The sequence below is a fragment of the Acomys russatus genome, chromosome 12 (genome assembly GCF_903995435.1).
Source record: "Acomys russatus chromosome 12, mAcoRus1.1, whole genome shotgun sequence".
Lineage (NCBI taxonomy): Eukaryota > Metazoa > Chordata > Mammalia > Rodentia > Muridae > Acomys > Acomys russatus.
The window spans coordinates 13,934,961-13,950,650 of NC_067148.1; positions in this window are offsets into that span (position 1 = coordinate 13,934,961).

Here is a 15,690-nt window from a genome sequence, read left to right on the forward strand (position 1 = left end):
TGAAAAAACAAAAACAAAAACTGTTGCTTACAATACACCAAACACCTTGTTGCTTATTTTACATACAATTGATAGTTTTCAGAGCTTTCTTACAAATATATGTTCTCTCTCCTTTATAAGTGAAGAAACAGAAGGTCAGGAAATTTAAATATTTTCTTCAAGCCACAGGCCAGTAAGTGATGAATGAGATTCCAGAAACATATTTTATAGTTTGCTTTGAACTATAGCTTTTGAGCTTTGCTTGTGGCAAGGAAAACTCATAAACAGAAATAAAATTATTTGCTCAGTGGCTAGTGTGGCCGAGAACAAATTAAGGAGATTGAAGGATACCCAAAGCCACTGGCTCTCAGCTCCTTCTGGTCGTGGGGTATTATTGCCTTAGTGCCTAAGCTGCTGAGGAATCCTTGTGGTTAGATCCTTGTGTTTTAGGACATTTCCTTTTCTGCCTACGTGTCTTTCTGTGTTGCCCTGATTCTGCCTCCAGAGTAGCCGGCACTGCCAGCTTCTACTACCATAAAGTGTTTGGGGAGGCAACAGCATCTATAGGTCTCTAGGTGAACTCGGTGTGTTGGCTAGGGGTCCTGCAGCAGAGTCCTGTCTCAGTCTGTCGGGCAAGTACGTCCAACAGGTGTGCTGTTCTCAGCTGGATGCCAAGGGAATGTTTGCTGGAAGAACAAATGTGGGCTGCTCCCACAGGCTCTGTTGTCATCTTAAGTGATATTTTAGGGGTCACACATTTGAGGTGTCTTTCTCCCTTTTGAGACAAGTCTGGTAGGCGTATTACAGGGCACTACTGCAGTTCTCTGCAGAGCCAGCTGTGTAGGGTTTAAGATGATAACTGCGTGTCCTTAGAGGACATACGGTAACTTGGGAAAAACATGTAATAATGAATCATTGAATGGTATATTTTTTTAATTTCTTATTTTTATCTCGTGGGCAATGGGGTTTTGCCTGCGTGCATGTGAGGGTGTTGGATCCTCTGGAATTGTAGTTACAGACAGTAGTCAGCTGCCTTGTGAGCATAGTAGAATTTTGAGTTTCTTTAAAAAATTCGGTGCTGGGCATGGTGATGCAAGCCTTTAATCCCAGCACTCGGGAAGCAGAGGCAAGTGGATCGCTGTCGAGGCCAGCCTGGTCTACAAAGCGAGTCCAGGACAGCCAAAGCTACAAAGAGAACCCTGCCTCGAAAAACCAAAGAGGAGTGAGAGGTGGAGAAGGCTGCTTGTTCCTCCTGCTGTTTGCCATTTTGCTGTTTCTGGACTGCTGGATATCCTGATGACTGACGTTCGTATTTTCCCAAAGAACCCGACAACCCTAGCCAGCTGGAGCTAAGTCTAGAAAGGTCTATGTCACCTGTCCCTTCTAACCTTTCTCTCCTACCTAGGGTGAGGAGCTGGAAGGGAGGTCAAGGCATTAAGGAACCGCAAATAAAATAGTTAAAAAGCTAGCACCTACATGTGGGTGCTGGGAATTGAACTCAGGACCTCTGGAACAGCAGCCAGTGCTCTTAACCACTGAGCCGTCTCTCCAGCTCCCTGTTGAACCTCTTAATGACTTACCAAAAGCAAGATTATTCTCATTTATGCCTGTGTGGTCTGTCACCCCAGTTTATACCCCTTTCCACTTCAGCCAGTGATTAATCTTCTATTTTTTGGTTGTTTTTTTTTTTTTTTTTTTTTTTTTAGATTAATGAGCAAATTCTATGTTCTTTTTAGTGGTGTAATTTATTTTTCAAAATTGAAAAGATGAACTGAGAGAATACAAAACTGCTGTAACTCCTCCGAAGGAGGATACTCATGGTGGTTTGTGACTTTTCCTAGGGAGACACATGGGGACTCCTGTTTGCACTGATGGGACACTAACTGAACAAAGCATCATGGTAAACCAGTGAGTTCATTGAGATGACAATGTGGGTGATCCCATGCTTATGAGGGCCTCAAAAGCAGGCCCTTTATTGGCAGATCCCAGCAGCCCTGGAAAGCTGCGTCTCTGGAGCTCCCCTCAGGTAACCTGAGACCACCTGCAGATGGGAGGCGAGGAGGAGTTAGTGGAATCCCAGGGGACTTCACCCCCCAACCTTCCTCAATGAACCATCAACACTGTCATTATCATTACTATAGACTTAGCTATCAGTGTGTTGCTTTATTTACTGCCAGGACAGAAGGACAAAGGTCACCATCAAAATCTCTGCTCCTCGCTGGCCCATGGTTATGTCCTAAGAGGAAGAAAAGACTGTAGATATATAAAACAGAACAACAACAAAAATGGCTACATCCAAACAAGGATATAATGAAAATGCCCTTGGGCCCAGGGGTCCCGCTCAAACTAAGGCACCAGCCAAGGACAATACAGGCGGTAAACTTTAAACCCCTACCCAGATCTAGCCAATGGTCAGAACATTATCCAAAGTTGAGTGGAGAGTGGGATATGACTTTCTCACGTACTCTGGTGTCTCACATTTGACCATGTCCCCTGGAGGGGGAGACCTGGTGGCACTCAGAGGAAGGATAGCAGGTTGCCAAGAAGAGACTTGATAACCCTATGAGCATATACAGGGGGAGGAGGTCCCCCTCAGGAACAGTCATAGGGGAGGGGAATAAGGGGAAAATGGGAGGGAGGGAAGAATGGAAGGATACAAGGGATGGGATAACCATTGAGATGTAACAAGAATAAATTAATTTTTAAAATGCCCAAATAAATGGTAAACTATGGTTTTAGAATGTGCTGGGGAAACTAAAGAAGATTTCAGCTGCAGAAATGATCATTGAAAGGCTAAGATATGTTTCAAAGGGAGAAGTGAAGGCAGGATATTTGGGGTTGCAGCTGTAAAGGGAATATGCCTTGGAAATGAAGCAACAGATTAAGTAAATCGAAACTCTTGAAAACCAGTTCTGGAGCTGGGCGTGGTGGCTCACACCTTTAGTCTCAGCACTCGGGAGGCAGAGGCAGGCAGATCTCTGTGTGTTTGAGGCCAGCCTGATCTACAAAGTGAGTTCAGAGCAGCCAGGGCTGTTATACAGAGAACCCCTCTTAGAAGAGAGAGAAAGAAGAGGAGGAGGAGGAGAAACCAGTTCTGGGGGATGGCTTAGAGGTTAAGAGCACTGACTGCTCTTCCAGAGGTCCTGAGTTCAATTCCCAGCAACCACTGTATACATAATAAATAAATCCTTTAAAAAAAAGAAAGAAAACCAGTTCTACTTGTTTAGACCCACTGCTCTAGGAGATAGGGAGAACACTGTTGTGAGGAAGAAAGGGACTCTTAATTGGAGCACTGTATAAAAATGTGGGCCTGGCAGTGGTGGCACACGCCTTTAATCTCAGCACTTGGGAGGCAGAGGCAGGCAGATCTCTGTGAGTTCAGGGCCAGCCTGGCCTACAAAGTGAGTCCAGGACAGCCAAGGATACACAGAGAAACCCTGTCTTGGAAAAAAAAAATTTTTTTTTGGACTATCTGGGTGCAGTGGTGCACACCTGTAATCCCAGCACTCCGGGAGGCAGAGGCAGGCAGATCTCTGAGTTCGATGTCAGCCTGGTGTAAAGTGAGTCCAGGACAGTGAAGGCTACACAGAGGAACCCTGTCTCAAGAAAAAAAAATTTTTTTTGGACTAACAAATATGTAAAGCAGATCAGGAAGAATGATAGTCCTGGAAGCATGAAAAACTCCAAGTGTAGTTTCCATTGGGTCCCTTTAAAAAGACACCAGATGGCCAGGTGTGGTGGTGCACGCCTGTAATCCCATCACTCAGGAGGCAGAGGCAGACAGCTCACTGTGAGTTCAAAGCCAGCCTGGTCTACAAAGTGAGTCCAAGACAGTCAAGGCTACACAGAGAAACTCTGTCTCAAAAAAAAAAAAAAAAAAAAAAAAAAAAAAAAAAAAAAAAGACACCACACACACACACACTCTCTCTACAGCTAAACGCAGGATTAAGTATGTTAACTGGAAGGACAGAGAGAGAGATGGTGACACAAGCACCCCCGAAGGGCTTGTTGTATGCAAGTCTGGACTCACCTTGAGAGTCAGTGAAGGAATTTAACCATCAGCTTTTAAAGTAGCTAGCCCTCTGGGGAGTATAAAGAATGAGCTGAGAGGATGGGCACTGAGAGTAAAGTCATGGGGACAAGCACTGGCACGAGAGAGACAACAAGAACCTGCCCCAAGCTGAGTCAGAGACAGGAGGGAGGCAGTTGCAGACCAAATCAGGGTCCATGAGATCAGAGGGACCCAGTGTCTGGGTTCTCCTTAGGCAAGAGAATGACCATCCATCCCTTACCCCATCCCACAGGCGAAAGAAGTCTCAGGATGTTGAGATGACTAGCCTTAGAAGCTTGGGTATATTATATCCTATTATTAAATCATATGTTTACATTTTTGGCTGTACACATACTTTTCTGAGTAAGCCATATAGAAAGTCAATGTGCTTTGAGAAGGCCTATTATTTTGATAAATGCATGACTTGATAAGTTACCTTGTTTTACATTAAGCCTGGACGGGGGGGCTCTGTGCCCTGTTTTTTGGGGCGGGGGGAAACAGCCTTAAATTGGGAATGGTGGCACATGACAACAACCTCAACCCTCAGGATGCAGAAACAGGACTGCCAGGGCTACATGGCAAAACTGTTTCAAGAAACTAAAAGAGCCAGGTGGTGGTGGCACATGTCTTTAATCCCAGGATTCAGGAGGCAGAGGCAGACGGACTTACAAATGTTCGAGGCCAGCCTGGTCTACAGAGTGAGTTCCAGGACATGCAGGGCTACACAGAGAAGTCTTGTCTCCAAAAAACCAAAAGACAAAAATAAAAAAAGAAGGAAGCTGGTGACCTGTGTTTCACAGACACTCCCTAGAATTGTCCTCAGATGTCCCCAAGCACCTTGTGGCGTGCGCCTTCCCACCACTGTTTACTTCTATTTATTTATTTTTAAAATGGGTCAGAGCACCTTAAAAAGAACAGCAAGGCTTGGCAGATGTGACTCAGTCGCAGGCGAGCCCTTTGTATGCATGAGGCCACAGGGCATAAGGCAAGCAAAGTTGTCATGGGGTGAAGATGGGGTGGTCCAGTGTCCCTCAGTCACCTGCCCGCCCCCACTCCACCCCCGTAACTGGGAAGGGAAAAACTCTGTTCAAGGGAACGAACAGCCTTGGAATGCTTGTGTGTTTGTTCTTTGTTTTGTAATAAATGGGACAGAAAAAGATGAAGTTTTCCTTTCTTATCAGTTTTTCCAGTAGTATTTAAATCATCATGTATAATATCATGGAAAATATGCTTCAGTTCCTAAGGGGGTAAATATTTCAGGAAATACATTATTGTCTTTAGAAATCATACAGAACTTCAGAAATAACCCAGATCTGGGGACTGTATACATATGGTACATGGGCATACACAGAAAAAAAATTTTTTTTAATTATGTCTTTTCACTTTTAGAAAAGTAATTTTTAAAAAATGGCCATGGTGGTTGAAGGCCTATAATTGGGAGACTGAAGAAGAAATAGCAAGTTTGGGATAAACTGGGGAGCCTAGTAAGACGTTGTTGAAAACTCTTAAGAGATTTGCTTTTATAACACCGGATTAAAGCTCAGAGGATCCAGATGCACTTCAGGAATGCTGACTTGACCATAGTAGCAACACAAGAGATGTCTTTAGGGCAATGGAAGGCCAACACATGCCTCATCTGTTATGAACCTATGGGGGGAAAAAAGAGATACACACAAAAGGCCTTGGAGAGATGGCCAAGCAGTTGAGACCACCAACTGCTCTTCCGGAGGACCCGGGTTCAGTTCTCAGTACCCACATGGCAGTTCATAATGGTTTGCAACACAGACACATGCAGGCAAAACACCAGTGCACATAAAATAAAAATAAATAAAAAAGATAACACACAAAAAGGTCAGCCTTTCAGCGTCTCTGAGTGGCTTGTGTACTTCTTCCACAGCTTACGTGAATACGTGCTAGGAGACTTGCTTGTTTTCTTGAAATACTACCTTAGTGAAGAGCTACAATGTCCACAGTGGGGCATTAAAGATACAGGATAAATAAAAATAACACCTTTGAAAGTGCTAAGAGGTGATGATAGGATGTTGCCTAGCATGTGTGAGGCGCTGGGCTCAAGCTCCCTGTACGGCAGAGGGGAGAAAGTACAAAGATTATGTGTCCGTCTTAGCTCTTAGTGGTCTTAGTTGTGCTGAAAACTCAGTGTGAGAGCTGGTCTTCTCTCCAAGCCATCCAACCCGAACTTCCAACTGTCTACCTGTGGTGGCCACACACATGTCCAACTCAGCCTTCCTTCACCACGCCTCTGAAGTGGTTGGTTGGTTGGTTGGTTGGTTGGTTGGTTTTTCCAGACAGGGTTCCTCTGTGTAGCCCTGGCTGTCCTGGAATTCACTCTGTAGACCAGGCTGGTCTCAAACTCACAGAGATCCACCTGCCTCTGCCTCCCAAGTGCTGGGATTAAAGATGCACACCACCACCCAGCTCTTTGCTGGAACTACTAGCTTTTGTAGGTAGGAGAGTCCCATCAGTTTTCTGTCTCTGAAATAACAATGTTTAATAAACTGCTGTGCTAATGCCAAAATACTATTCTTTTTTATTTCTTTTTTCTTTGTTTTTTTTTTGTTTTTGTTTTTGTTTTTTTTGGTTTTTCGAGACAGGGTTTCTCTGTGTAGCCTTGACTATCCTGGACTCACTGTGTAGACCAGGCTGGCCTCGAACTCACAGCGATCCGCCTGCCTCTGCCTCCCAAGTGCTGGGATTACAGGTGTACACCACTGCACCCAGATAGTCCAAAAAATTTTTTTTTCTTAGACAGGGTTTCTCTGTGTAGCCTTGGCTGTCCTGGACTCACTTTGTAGACCAGGCTGGCCGCGAACTCACAGAGATCCACCTGCCTCTGCCTCCTAAGTGCTGAGATTAAAGGCATGCACCACTGTGCTCTGCTAAAAACATGTTTTTATTTAGCCTCTACTAATCTGGCTTCTTGGGCTAAAGATGGAGGTCAGTGGTGGAGTGTTTGCCTGGCAAATTCCAGTCCAAGTACCACCTAGGCACATGCATACATGCATGCACATGTAAGTCAGGCATCAGTCCTTCTGTGCTATCCTGGGTGCCTGAAAGCAACTTAACTGCAGGTCATTTGTGAATTTGGCATCTTGTTGGAGTTAAGTTGGACAGTGATCAGCACTGAAGGAAAGTGTGGCTGTGAGACTGCACCACCCACAGACTGCGCCCAGCACCGTGGCTTTCAAAAGAGTAACTCTGGGTTTTCAAATGTTTCAAATGCTTTTATTTTATATTTTATTGTTATCATTTTTTTTTTACTCCCCTCCCCCATCATATTCAGTAAAACGGAACCCAGGCAGAATCACCCACCTTTACAGATCTCCATGGATGTAGGAAAAGAAGGAAAATTTCTCAACCTTGACACAGGTCAGTTGCAACACCCACTGGTGACTGGTAATCACAGGGCCAGACTCCATTCCCGAGATAGTTTTACAAGATGTCTTCATCAAATGACATCTACCCTCCAGGCCATGCTACTAAAACCACAGCAGCAAATCTGTGTGTTGCTTGGCCACTAGGCGGCGCTCTTAGTTCATGTTCTATTTGCTGGAGTGCTTTCAAAGAGCATTGTCAAATTCTGCTCGTAATGCTTTCTGCTTTGTTACATTTATTTATTGTGAGTGTGCCTCTAGCACACAAGTACCATGCCTGCATATGGAGGTCAAAGGGAAGATTGTGTGAGTTTGTGCTTTCCTCCTACCATGTAGGTCCCAGGAATGTTTTCTTTTTGATTGTCAATATCCGGCTAGCGGGGCAGGCTCTGTGAGCACAGTTAGGTCCAGTGCTACGGTTTGAACTAAGTGGAGAGCCTAAGATCAGTCCTTCCCGGAAAGGCATGGCCTAAATGCACACTTTAACACGATCTCATGGCCTCACTTGAGCTTCTCAGAGAAATGTAAATTACGATTTATTTATTTTTGTGCATGGATGTGTGTCTGTATCTGGGGGAGGGGCAAAGGTGTGCTGTGTCAAAACATACAGACAGCAACATTGAGTGTCAGTCCCTACCTTCCAACTTCAAGGCAACATTTTTTTTTTTTTTTTGGTTTTTTGGTTTGTGTGTGTGTATGTGTGTTGGTGGTGGTGGTGGTGGTGGTTTTTTGAGACAGGGTCTCTCTGTGTTACCCTTGGCTGTCCTGGACTCACTTTGTAGACCAGGCTGGCCTTGAACTCACAGACATCCACCTGCCTCTGCCTCCCGGAATTCTGGGATTAAAGGTGTGCACCACCACACCTGGCAACAACAGCCTTCTTGTTTGTTTGGTTTTTTTTGTTGTTGTTGGTGGTGTTTGTTTGGGGTTTTATTGTTTTGTTTGTTTGCTTGATTTTTCGAGACAGAGTCTCTCTGTGTAGCCCTGGCTATCCTGGACTTACTTTGTAGACCAGGCTGGCCTTGTTCTCACAGTGATCCACCTGCCTCTGCCTCCCGAGTGCTGGGATTAAAGGCCTGAGCCACCACACCCGGCTTTGCAACATCTTTCTTGTCTGCACCTGCGCCGTGTACTCTAGACAAGCTGGCCGATGGACTTCCGGAAATTCTCCTGTCTCTGCCTCTCATTTTGCCTTAGGCGTACTAGACATACAGATATGGGCCACTGAGTCTGGCTTTACCATGGGTTCCAGGAACCAGAACTCGGGTCATTAGGCTTGCACAATAGGCACCTTGGCCAGTAAAGCCATCTCCCCAGCCCATAATTTACAATTTCTAAGATCTCTGACAAGGTCTTTCATAGAACCCTAGCATTTGGCAGAAATCTATTAAAGTCTATCCAAGTTCCTAGGAATAATTTATAAGCAAATTAGAGTTTCAGAGGGCTTTTCTTTTCATTGATTTTGGCTTTCTCAATAGTTAAGTTTTTGAGAAAGTAGTTTCTGGTTACTGTGGTATTTTTTTTCTGTTTAAGATTTATACCTGGCCGGGTGTGGTGGCACATGCCTTTAATCCCAGCACTTGGAAGGCAGGTGGATTGCTGTGAGTTCGAGGCCAGCCTGGTCTACAAAGTGAGTTCAGGACAGCCAAGGCTACACAGAGAAACACCCTGTCTTGAAAAACAAACAAACAGATATATACCTAGGCTGGGAATGGTGGCACATGCACGCCTTTAATTTCAGCACTCAGGAGGCAGAGGCAAGCAGATCTACATGAGTTTGAGGGCAGCCTGGTCTACAAAGAGAGTCCATGATAGCCAAGGCTACATAGAAAAACCCTGTCTGGCGGGGGGGTGGAGAAAAAAATGTATATATGTATCTTTAAGATGTATGTATGTATGTATGTATGTATGTATGTATGTATGTATGTATGTCCTGCACTGTGGAGTACAATTTTAGTCCCAGAAGAGGCAGAGGCAAAAGGGTCTTGGAGTTCTAGGCCAGGCTGTTCTACAGAGCAAGTGCCAGGACTACATAGAGAGACTGTCTCAAATTTTTTTCTGCTACTACCTTAAAATTGCATATGCACCAACATTATGAACAGGACTGCGCAGGTAGCGCCTGCCTTGCAGGAATGAAGACCAGAACTCCCAGAACCTACATAAAGAAGCTAGGTGTGCGGCGTGCACTTGTAATCCCAGCCGGGGAGGCAGAGGCAAGAGATCCATCCTTTGAGAGGCTTGCTGGACAGCCAATCTAGCTGGCCTACATGACAACCTACCACCCAGTCAGAGACCCTTCCTTAAAAAGTAAGGTGGGGGGGGGGGGCTAGAGAGATGGTTCAGAGGTTAAAAATACTGTCTGCTCTTCCAGAGGTCTTGAGTTCAATTCCCAGCAACCACATGATGGCTCACAACCATCTATAATGAGATCTGATGCCCCCTTCTGGTCTGCAGGTGTACATGTAGGCCGAGCACTATATACATAATAAATAAATAAATAAAGTAGCTGGGTGTGGTGGTGCATGCCTTTAATCTCAGCTCTGAGGAGGCAGAGGCAGGTGGATCACTGTGAGTTCGAGGCCAGCCTGGTCTACAAAGCAAGTCCAGAACAGTTAAGGCTACACAGAGAAACCCTGTGTTGAAAAACCAAAAAATTCAACACAACAACAACAACAACAAAAAAGGTGGGCATGACTTAGAAGATAAAAGTGATTTATACCAATTTAACAACCTGGGTTGGAGCCCTGGGATCCTCATGGTGGAAGAAAACATTCCGATACCTTCCCTCTGCATGTTCACTGTAGCATATCTCTACCCCTGTCTCCTCACCCCAGACACACTCAAATAAATATAAAAGAAAAAACTAGACATACAAGCACGCACACACACATACATACATTCATACATACAGATAGAGAAGCAAGGCAGAGGGCTAGCGTGCCCAAGGTTGCCCTCTTAGCCTCCACTTACATGACACAGACACAGCACACACTCTCATACACAAAAACACACGTGTGCTCTCAAATCATCGAACAGTGTTTTATCCGGCTTTCTATGTCTGCAACATAATACCTGAGGCAATTAACTTATAAAGAGACGTGGCGCCTGTTAAACCAAGACTCCTTAAATGATACCGTCCCCTATCTCCATCTGGATCTGGCTCAGCCAGTAGTGACTTCTAACCTACAAAGAAAACTTCCCAAAGAGGTTTACAAGGAAATGTTTTCCATTTCCTAACCCAAGGCAGATTAGAAGAATCCAGACAGGACACCAGAACCAGGGCTCTTTGTTTCAGCTCAGATGGTATTCTTAGAATTAATTACGATGTTTGACTTTCCATGTCATTTACATATGTGACATATAAGAGTGGACATGTCGGTGGTATCTGTTCTTAGGAAGAGACTACCGTGATGAGCACAGGGACGAACTGGCCAGATGCAGTTTGTTTGGTCTGCAGAATATCTGAAATTTGTTTTTATTTGGATGCCTCTTCTGTGGGGCCTGGACTTTTCCAAACCCGTTAACCTTCTTAAGTTACATTCTACAAGATTTATTCATTTATGTTACTTCCAAGACTTTGTAAGCTTTTGGCTTGTACCTGCTCCAAAACCTTTATTCCAGACATTACATGAACACAAAACCCAGAGGCAATGCTTGGCATTTTCTTTTTTTGTTTTGTTTTGTTTTCTGAGACAGGGTTTCTCTGTATAGCAGCCCTGGCTGTCCTGGAACTCCTTTGGTGGACCAGGCTGGCCTCGAACTCACAGCAATCCACCTGCCTCTGTCTCCCAAGTGCTGGGATTAAAGGCGTGCGCCACCATGCCCGGCTCCAAATGGATTATTTTAAAATAAACATTCTGGGCTGGAAATGTAGCTGGGTTATGGAGTGCCAGCCTAGGAAGCACAGACCTCATGCTCATTCCTAACATCCCAAACAAGCACCAGAAAGGACCATAGTCACTATGTGAGCACCACCACACAGACGGGGCTCTCAAAAATCAGCCCATCTGAGCTGGGAGTGGGCATATGCCTTTAATTGCAGCATTTGGGAGGCAGACACATGAGGATCTCTGAGTTCGAGGCCAGCCTGGTCTGTGTAATGAGTTCTGGGATAGCAATGGCTATATAGTGAGACTGCCTCTAAGCAGGGAGAGGGCGGGGAAGCCAGCCCATTTGCAAACTCAGCTTGGTTGTTTTTCAAGAAATTCCTCCAGAACATTAAGAACCATGGCCAGAGGAAACAATCGAGAAAAGTGGAAAGCCCAGCACTCGGGAGGCAGATGCCGGCAGATTGCATCAAGGCCAGCCTGGTCTATAAACTGAGTCCAGGACAGGCAAGGCTACACAGAGAAACCCTGTCTTGAAACAAACAAACAAACAAACAAACACTAAAACAAAAGAATATTAAAAACAAAACAAAGCCAAAAGAAAAAAGAAAGAAAGAAAAGCAGAAAAGGAAGTCAGTCTGGAGAAGGGAAAATGAAGCAAAAGGCTTTCGAGCCAGCCCTGTGGAGAGGCTCAGAGATAGGAGGCCTTCAGAAACCTTGGCTCTAGGTTAGCCGCTGGCTTTATGACAAACTGAGCCAGAGCCATGAGGAGCTCTTTGCTGTCGGCCTCCCAGACTGCCGCATGCCCTTCACCTCCACAGCGGAGACCTGCAATCCCTATCTGCTTATAGCTCTCTGGTGTTTAGTCTTAGAGTTGCCTCTGCCAAAGAAAACAGTAGTGATAAGCTATTTTTAAAATTAGGGGGAAGTCCCCCACACAGTGTTCTTCTCCAAGTTATGAAATCCTTCTGATTTGCCTCATTCTCGCACAGGGTATTTTCAAGACCAAAGTGCCAGCGTCTTCCAGAGGTGTGTCTTAATAGAGCACCCAGGCGTGCCACTTTAAACAGATCTGCTATCTGAAAATCCCAGCTTTATACACAGGCGCAAGCTGTTCCCCAATACTTCTCTTTTAATAGGCTTTTCGCTGGTACAAATAGTCTTTTCACTCGGGCATTTCTCATGCAAATAAGCATGTTCTGGAATAATGTGAGAGGGTGAGAAGAAAGCTGAGTAATGCAGGGATGAGAGAGCTGCCAACTTCATAGAAAGCAACAGTATGCCACATGCCGGGCAACTCCACTCCACCTGCCTGTGGCTTTTTGGTGAGTTTGCTTTTTGGGTGTTGTTGTTTTAAGACAGGGTTCCTCTGTGTATCCTTGGCTGTCTGGAACTCACTGTTTTTTTGGGGTGGCGGGGTTTCAAGACAGGTTTCTCTGTATAGCCTTGGCTATCCTGGAGTTGGAACTCACTCTGTAGACCAGGCTGGAACTCAGAGATCCACCTGCCTCTGCCTCCCGAGTGCTGGAATTAAAAGAATGAACTACCATGGCCCCTACATCTTTCTTAATAAGTCTCCAAGCAAGAGTAAAACATAAAGGGTCTTGTTTGTGATCCTCTATAGCCTGTTAAACGTCTCTCCAAACAGATAGTGTGAAAACAGAAAGGAAATTAACTGTGCCACTTACTTGAGGTGTGGTGGCGCATACTTTTAAGCACTCAAGAGGCAGAGGTCAGCCTGGTCCACAAAGCAAGTCCAGCAGGATAGCCAGGACTACAAGAGAAACCCTGTCTCAAAAAAAAAAAAAAAAAGGAAACATACATTTACATTTTAATATCACTTTCCTTCATGTCCCAGAACTTTTAAAATCATTTGGACTTTGACATCTGAGAGAGAAAGAGAGAGAGAGAGGGAGAGGCAGACAGACAGAGAGACAGACACACAGAGAGAAACAGAGACAGTGACAGATAGAGAAGCAGAGACAGAAAGACAGAAGAGACAATGAACCAGAGAGACAGACTTGGAGAGTGAGAGGACACAGAGTACTCATAAAGCTCAGAGCCCTGGTGTCCTTTGATGCCCAGAGCAGTCGAAGCTGCATTTCACTGTTGCCTAGAGGTTTCAGAGGTAAAGCATAGGGAACTTACTGTCCTAGACACATAGCAGGCCACTGTCCCGAGGAAGGAGGTGGGGTTGAGCAGGCTGCCTTCATGGCAGGATGGCGCGCCCACCCTCCTGCACCCAGCAGCTCTATCGCTGTGACTTAGAGGAATGAGTGGCTCATTTCACGGAGTTTAGAGCATCTCTCCTGTGTCTGCCCCTCAAACCCAGGGCTCTCACACAGGCTATATTCACTGTGGGACAGTTTTAAATTGTTGATTTGTGACTGTGGTCTAGATTAAACCTTGTTGCCATTTGCAAAGAGAAGGAAATGGATTTGTCTGGCCTTGCATCTTCTGTAAATAGTTTTTTCCCCAGTCCAAAGTAGCTGCTTTTGTTAATTTATTACCATAATTATGTATGTATGCATGCATTTGTCATGTATGTATCTACACCTTCCTGTGTGTGGTTTTGGGGGACACATACAGATGTTTTCCTCAATCCCGTTGGTTTTATTTTTGTTGCTCTCACTCTCGCTGTCTTAGGTTTCTCACTGAACCTGCCTGGAGATTGCCAATTTCACTAAGCCAACAACTTCTGGGGATCTCTGTGCCTCCACTTGCCCCTCTTGGAATTACAGGCACACAGGGCTGACCCTTATGTGTGTGCTGGAGTTCTGAACTCAGGGCCTTATCCTTTGTGGCAGTCACTTGATTGAAGGGCCATCTGCCCAGTCCTATTTGTATGTATAACTCTAAGAGATAGATATAGTTTTCACACATCTGTAGACTGTGCTTCTATCACACCCACACCCACCCACCATCCTCTAGGCTGGTTTTGTCGTTCCTTGGTTTTGTGAGACAGATGCAGCCTCAGGACCCCAGGTGGGTCTAGAATTCACTATGCAGCATGCACTCCCGCTCCTCCCAGCTCAGCCCCCCCAGTGCAGGGATGAAAAAGTACACAAGCACCTCCACACCCACCCGGCCCAGGTGTTTTTGAGATTAAACTCGTTCCTTATTAGTCAATTAAAATTCTTTTATTTTATTTTAGATTTTTTTTCTCAAATGAACTAATTCATACATTCAACAACTATTTCTTAAGCGTCTGTCCTAACATATTTAAAACCCAGAACAGGGGGAAAAAAAAAAAAGAAAGAAAGAAAAAAGAAAAAAAAGAGGCCGGGCATGGTGGCACACGCCTTTAATCCCAGCACTCGGGAGGCAGAGGCAGGCGGATCGCTGTGAGTTCGAGGCCAGCCTGGTCTACAAAGCAAGTCTAGGACAGCCAAGGCTACACAGAGAAACCCTGTCTCAGAAAAAAAAAAAAAAAGAAAAAGAAAAAAAGAATACCTTGTGGAAGAGGCAGGCGGATCTCTGTGAGTTCAAGGCCAGTCTGGTCCACAAAGTGAGTCTAGGACACCTAAAGCTACACAGAGAAACTCTGTCTTGAGAGAGGAAAAATAAAATAAAATAAAATAAAATAAAAATAAATAAAGTCCAGAACAGGTGATTTTTTTTTTTAGCTTTCTTCTATATTATTTATTTATTTATTTGGTTTTTTTTGAGGCAGGGTCTCTCTGTGTGGCCCTGGCTGTCCTGGACTTGCTTTGTAGACCACGCTGGCCTTGAACTCACATCAAGCCAACTGCCTTTGCCTTCCAAGTGCTGGGATTACAGGCGTGTGCCACCATGCCGCAAAATACAACATATCTTATAAAGGAAAACATTTAATTGGAGCTTGCTTACGGCCTGAGGTTTACTCCATTGTCATCAAGGCAGGAAAACATAGCAGCATGTAGGCAGACATGGAACCAGAGACCTAGCTGAAAGTTCTACATTCAGATCCAAAGGCAGCAGCAAGAGAGAGAGCTACAAGGCCTGGCTTGAACTTCTGAAACCTCAAAGTCCACCCCCAGTGGCAATTCCTCCAACAATTCCTCCTCCAATAAGGCCACACCTCCCTCAACAAGGCCACACCCACTCCAACAAGGCCACGCTTCATTCAAAAAAGCCACACCTCCTCCAAGGCCATGCCTCATTCAACAAGGCCACGCCTTCTTCAACAAGGCCACGCCCCCTTCAACAACGCCACACCTCCAATCTCCAATCATGCCATCCCCAATGAGTCTAGGGAGGCCATTTTCATTCAGACCACCACACCCTTCTTTATGTCCTCATGTGCACCTGCCCGCCAAACGAAGGCACTGGATCTCATTACAGATGGTGGTGAGCAACCCTGTGGTTGCTGGGAATTGAACTCGGGACCTTTAGGAAGAGCAGATGGTGCTCTTAACCTCTGAGCCATCTCTCCAGGCCCCATTATGGGTTTTTAAAACTT